The following is a 7,500-nucleotide window of genomic DNA, read 5'->3' as shown; positions in this document are numbered from 1 at the left end:
GCTAACTCATTTCTTATACCCATTCTTACCCTCACTACTTCGTTCCTAACCGTGTCTACTCGAGATACACCAGCCATACTCCATAGACACTTCATCTCCAACACATTCAATTTCGGTCTCTCTGTCACTTTTATTCCCCGCAACTCTGATCTATACATCAGAGTTGCTACAATCACTTTCTCATACAGAACTCTCTTTACATTCATGCCCATCCCTCTATTTTGTATCACTCCATTAACTGCCCCCAACACTTTGCATCCTTCATTCATTCTCTGACGTAGATAGATAGATAGATAGACAGATATTTTTATTGACCACAATACAAAATAATCTGAATTTTACAAAAGAGTATTTGGTCCAAATTACAAAATCAAATACAATAGATTTTGTACAATCTCTTTACAAACTAAATGAATTTCAATTACGCATATATTCCATTAACTGCCCCCAACACTTTGCATCCTTCATTCATTCTCTGACGTAGATAGATAGATAGATAGACAGATATTTTTATTGACCACAATACAAAATAATCTGAATTTTACAAAAGAATATTTGGTCCAAATTACAAAATTAAATACAATAGATCTTTTACAATCTCTTTACAAACTAAATGAATTTCAATTAGGCATATATTGTACTAAAGCTAAGAACAAAACCAATGTAACTATACGCCATCAACAAGTTCCTGTAATTACAATTTTACACATTATAATAATGTTACCTTCGATATAAAGAAAGAAGCTCATGTACAATTTTACATACTACATCATAATCAGTTCAGGTTACTCTCAAGACTAAAGCTGTGCTAACGTTATACGTCTGCCTGATCTGTAACGAAAGTGGACAATTTTCAATGACATGAGTCTCTGTCTGGACTCCACCTCATGAACACAACCTCTCATCCATTGGCAGACGGCCTCTATCTATTCTGTTCCACCGACCCGACTCAACTGCCAATAAATGAGCACCTAACGGCATTCTTGTCCATGCTACACGTTCTATTTCATTAAATCTTAATTGGTTTGCATGAATATCATGAACGACTAAATCTGGGTTAAGAGTTTTATAGAATACAATCCTATTGGAATTGGAGTTTCTGACCCTTAATTGCAGTTCACATTTTCCTTCTTCAATATCATCAGTATTATCAGAGATAAGGTTTCATATATACCTCGAAACAGAGTCATTATAGTTCATCACTATTCGCATGGCATGAATTAAAGGGTCATCATCCATATTATTCCTTTCAAGCCATATCATTTTAAAGAATTTCCTTTGCCTCGATTTTATTAATGTTCTCATCGGCGGAAGTCCCAGTTCTACCATACATACGTCATTATTAGTAGTTTTTCTGACCCCAAAAGTTGTTTAATACACCATTTACATTGCTTTTCGATGGATTTAATATCGTCATTTAGCCATGACTCACATGAATATAATATAGTTGACATAATAGCAACATAAAAAATTTTCTTCTTAACTAAAAATGGCAAATCATTGTTTCTACTTATAAATGAAATAAATTTGAGAGTGTGACACATTTTACTAATTGCATGCTGCTTGATAGATTTTGCGGGAGAACCATCCTCTGTAAAAGGACTGTTGATAAATGTACTGATTACAGTAACCAATCACATCAGAATTACATACCATGGATTCTTTGTCTTCCCTAGTACCATCAATCACTATAAATTTAGTTTTACTGTCATTAATAATCATCCCATAGGAATTACAAATTTCATACAAAATCCTTATTTTATGTTCCATACCATCCTTTGTAATGGATAAGAGGACAGTCATCCATTATGACCATAATATGCAACCAAGCAAGAAAACCATCTAGAGGGCAATCACGTTTTATCATTTGTATCACATCATTTACATATAAAACAAATAAAATACATGAAGTAGGTGAGCCTTGGCGCACACCCACAGTAGCAGCAAGGAGAGAGGCCCCAATCACACTATTTGTGCAATGATATACAGCAACCAATGCTAAAAGCATAGTCAACCCACATCCCTTTTGTTTTAGCACAGAAAATAACTTATGTCTAGGCTCAAAATCATAAGCTCTTCTGAAATCAACAAAGGTTAGAAAAAGCTTCAATTTCTTCCTCCTAACTACGTCCATTAATAGCCTCAAAGTTACTATATGCTTTTTACATCCCCTTCCCGCTTGACTTCCTGCTTGCTCCCTACTCGGCTTAAACCACTGACTAAGACGAACACATAAGACCATATCGTAAATCTTAGCTATACTATTAATTACATTAATGCCTCTGTAATTACCCGGAGAAGCCCTACTTCCTCGTTTGAATATTGTATGCATCTTTGCTGCAATCCAACTTATGGGTAAGAACTAGACAAAAATAAATTATTGAATAATGTAGCAATTAGCATGATCCAATCAAACGGTAATAAGTTGAACAAACCTGGGGGTAGACCAAGTACTTAAACAGACCCACCTCCTCAAGTAACTCTCCATTCAACATGACATTCAACCTAGCACCACCTTCCCTTCTCGTACATCTCATAACCTTACTCTTACCCACATTAACACTCAACTTCCTTCTCTCACACACCCTTCCAAATTCTGTCACTAGTCGGCCACGCAACCAGTAGAGTATCATCCGCAAACAACAACTGATTTATCTTCCATTCATGGTCATTCTCGTCTACCAGTTTCAATCCTCCTCCAAGCGCTCGACCATTCACCTCTCTCACCACTCCATCAACATACAAGTTAAACAACTCCAACGACATCACACATCCCTGTCTCAGCCCCACTCTCACCGGAAACCAATCAGTCAATTCATTTCCTATCCTAATACATGCTTTACTACCTTTGTAGAAACTTTTCACTGCTTGCAACAACCTTCAACCAACTCCATATAACCTCATCACATTCCACATTGCTTCACTATCAACTTTATCATACGTTTTCTCCAGATCCATAAACGCAACATACACCTCCTTACCTTTTGCTAAATATTTCTTGCATATCTGCCTTACTGTAAAAATCTGATTCATACAACCCCTACCTCTTCTAAAACCACACTATACTTCTAAGATTGCATTCTCTGTGTAATCATTAGTCCTATTAATCAGTACTCTACCATAAACTTTTCCAACTACACTCAACAAACTAATACCCCTTGAATCACAACACTCATGCATATTTCCCTTACCCTTATATTGTGGTACAATACATGCACAAACCAAATCTACTGGTACCATTGACAACACAAAACACATATTAAACAATCTCACCAACCATTCAAGTATGGTCACACCCCCTTCCTTCAACATATCAGCTCTCACACCATCCATACCAGATGCTTTTCCTACTGTCGTTTCATCTAGTGCTCTCCTCACTTCCTCTCTTGTAATCTCTCTCTCATTCTCATTTCCCATCACCGGCACTTCAACACCTGCAAAAGAAATTATATCTGCCTTCCTATTATCCTCAACATTCAGTAAACTTTAAAAATATTCTGCCCAACTTTTCCTTGCCCCCTCTCCTTTTAACAACCTTCCATTTGCATATTTCACTGTCTCTTCAATTCTTGAACCAGCCTTCCTTACTCCCTTCACTTCTTTCCAAAACTTCTTCTTATTCTCTTCATACGAACGACCCGATCCCTGACCCCACCTCAGGTCAGCTGCCCTCTTTGCCTCACTTACCTTGCGCTTTACTTCCACATTTTTCTCTCTATATCTTTCATACTTCTCTACACTATTACTCTGCAGCCATCTTCAAAAGCCCTCTTTTTCTCTTCCACTTTTACCTTCACTCCTTCATTCCACCATTCACTGCCCTTCCTCATACTGTCTCCAACAACCTTCTTGCCACACACATCTTTTGCAATCCCAACAAAATTTTTATTTACTAACTTCTACTCCTCTAAATTACTAGTTTCTCTTTCTTTCACTCTGTCATATGACATTTTCAACGTTTCTTGATATTTACTTTTTACTCCCGGTTTTATTAGCTCTTCAACCTTCACTGTATATATATATATATATATATATATATATATATATATATATATATATATATATATATATATATATATATATATATATAAATATATATTCAAATAAGCCATATATATTTTTGATAAATTAATGTCTGGATTCTCTTAATGACCTCGGGATCAGAGCCCCAGGCGAAATCACACAAAGACAAGAGCTTGTGACCGGCCGGGAATCGAACCCTGGCCCGGCAAGCTTGTATAGACAGTGACTACCACTTGGCCAAGTGGTAGTCAGCGTCTATACAAGCTTGCCGGACCAGGGTTCGATTCCCGGCCGGTCAGAAGCGCTTGACTTTGTGTGATTTCGCCTGGGGCTCTGATCCCAAGAATGTTGAGAGAATCCAGACATTAATGTATCAAAAATATATATGGCTAATTTGAATATGAAAAACACGTCTAGATGTGCAAAATTTATCATATATATATATATATATATATATATATATATATATATATATATATATATATATATATATATATATATATATATATATATATATATATATATAGGTGTGTCTAGTTGAGTATGTTAGTGTATATACTGTACATATTTTGTTTGTTTTTGAAGTTCTCATTCATGCAAGGGATGGATAAATGATATAACAACTGGCCATATACACAAAGGACTAGTACCCAAATCCAGGTTCCACCCAAGTTAGAACTAGAGAGGGCCAGGCAATGGCTGCTATTTACTCAGCAGGTATACAAATTGTCTCCTCCTTTGGAGGAGCCAATCTCTTAGTCACAAGGATTGTAGGGTTCAGAGAGTACAGGGAACTATCGAGCTTGAAAGTGTCTCAAAATCCGGTCCGACACATTGCTAGCACGTTACTAAAACCCGGTACTTTTCCTTATTTCAGTGTCCAATTATTTTACACAAATGCTGATGATATATTTGAATTCATTACAAGAAACTGTAATGCATCGCTTCGACATTGAAGTGCGCCTAAACCTGCATCTTTTTCAAAAGGTCTAGATCCACGTTTTGCGTCAATTTAGAACCACCTTCAATGAATAGAGCATGTCAGTTCTACAATGCAGGAAATAACTTGAATCCATTCGTGGGCGACATTCAGTTCTGATCACTGACTTTTGTTTTCTTACTTATCTCATAATTCGTTTCTAGATTTATTTATTATATGTAACCAAAAGCCGCTATGAGGGACAGGAATTTCTCCTGAAAATACATATAAACTGGGAATTCTTATTGCGTATTTATAATAAGGAATGATTATCATTAATTTATAAATAGGCTCAGGAGTATTTTTTATGTTTAGTTTCACAGACAAAATCATTCAAATTGATATATTTCTTTAACCTCAACTACCAGGCATCACATTCAACCAACAAGCTAAAACAAGAACTAGTTTTTATTCAACATTCCTTCTAACTCGATCAATAATTTGTTAGCCAATAACTGAACGTCGTTTTCCCCATATCATATATATATATATATATATATATATATATATATATATATATATATATATATATATATATATATATATATATATATATATATATATATATATGTGTGTGTGTGTGTGTGTGGGTGTGTATATATATATATATATATATATATATATATATATATATATATATATATATATATATATATATATATATATATATATATATATATATATATATATATATATATTCTTATACTAAAACATATCCAATGTATATTTTCCAAAGCGTTATCAGTATACCTTTACGTTTAATGAATATAGCTCTGGCTTACCAAATAAGATTTTTAGAGCCTTTATATCTTGTTTATGAGAACTTTTGGCATATCAGACCTTTACGATGTTTTGAACTTGAGGGAATTTAAAAGCGAATCTAAGACTCCTTTCCACGGTTTTTGAGTTAAAATTATTATTATTATTATTATTATTATTATTATTATTATTATTATTAGTAGTAGTAGTAGTAGTAGTAGTAGTAGTAGTAGTAGTAGTAGTAGTAGCAATTTTTAAAATGTTTAATATTATTAGAATTATTATGAAAATTTTCGAAGATATTATTATTATTTAAATATTTAAAATTTTTAATTCTTTAAATTACTAAAATATGTATTATATATATAACAATTATTATTATTATTATTATTATTATTATTATTATTATTATTATTATTATTATTATTATTATGTATTTTTCTTTATTAAAATTCTTAAATTGATATTATTTTTCCAAATTATGAAAATCTTTTTGTTTAAAATATCAAAATTAATATTATTATCAAAATTATTGAACTTATTTTTTTTTGTAATTATCAAAATTATCATTATTTATAAAATCACTATTATTAGTAATACTATGGAAATTGGTATTATTATTAAGATAGTTTTAATTAATACAGAATTATTATTATTGAATTCATTAACTTTTTTATTATCTATAAAATTATTTTTATTTATAAGATTATTATTATTATTATTATTATTATTATTATTATTATTACTTTTATTATTATTATTATTAAATTTCGTTGTAAAAAGAGTTTTATCAAAATATAATTCCTCTAAGCGTGCTCCAGGACTCTGGTTTCCAGGAAATTAGTCTGATTAAATCTGATCTATAGATTCATTCGCTAAAATATTTATAATTTAGTCCGGTGTTCGCTCTTTAACGAGGATAAGTGCTCGCACCTGTAATAGGAAATAGAATCGCAACTCTTTAGACTGTTATTGCAAGTTCTCATCATACCATCGTAGACTGCTGGTTTCAGGTATTAAAAAAAAAAAAAAATGCTAAGCAATATTCCTACTCATCATCATCATCAGGCGTTGTTAGTCTACTGCAAGACAAGGCTTCAAACATGTCTTTCCACTCGTGTCTGTTTATGGTGTTTCTATACCAGTCAACCCCAGCAAACTTTTTTATTTCGTCAATTTATCGTCTTCTCCTCCTCTTCCTTCATTGTTTGCAATCTTTAAGGACTAATCCTGTTATTCTTTATATCCATCTATTTTCTGTCATTCTCATTATACAGGTATGTTCTGCCAATGTCAGTTTCTTTTTCGTACTTGTTGATAGAATATCTTCTACTTACTTTGCTCTTGTATCCATGTTGCTCATTTTCTGTCTCTTAGTGTTATTCCCTTTACTATTCTTTTCATAGATCTTTGGGTTGTAACTAGCTTAAGTTCTAAGGTTTCAGTAAGGCTCCAAGATACCGATGCATAAGGTGATGTTGGTAGGACCATCTTATTACATATCTTTCTTTTTAGAGAAAGAGGCATTTTTTCTTATCTTAATCTCATTTTGTTTACCAAATGCTCTCCATTCCATGCTTATTCTTCTTTTAATATGAGTTGTATCATTTTATATCAACATATGGGTTGATTGAGCAAGAGCTGAGCTTTACACTTATTTATCAAATCTGGGAAAACTGTAGACCTTGGGCAGTTTTGTAAGGCGCATATACCTTACACCCGGTGTTGCCTGGGTATAT

The sequence above is a fragment of the Palaemon carinicauda genome, chromosome 29 (genome assembly GCF_036898095.1).
Source record: "Palaemon carinicauda isolate YSFRI2023 chromosome 29, ASM3689809v2, whole genome shotgun sequence".
Taxonomy (NCBI): domain Eukaryota; kingdom Metazoa; phylum Arthropoda; class Malacostraca; order Decapoda; family Palaemonidae; genus Palaemon; species Palaemon carinicauda.
Note: the sequence above shows the minus strand (reverse complement) of the source record.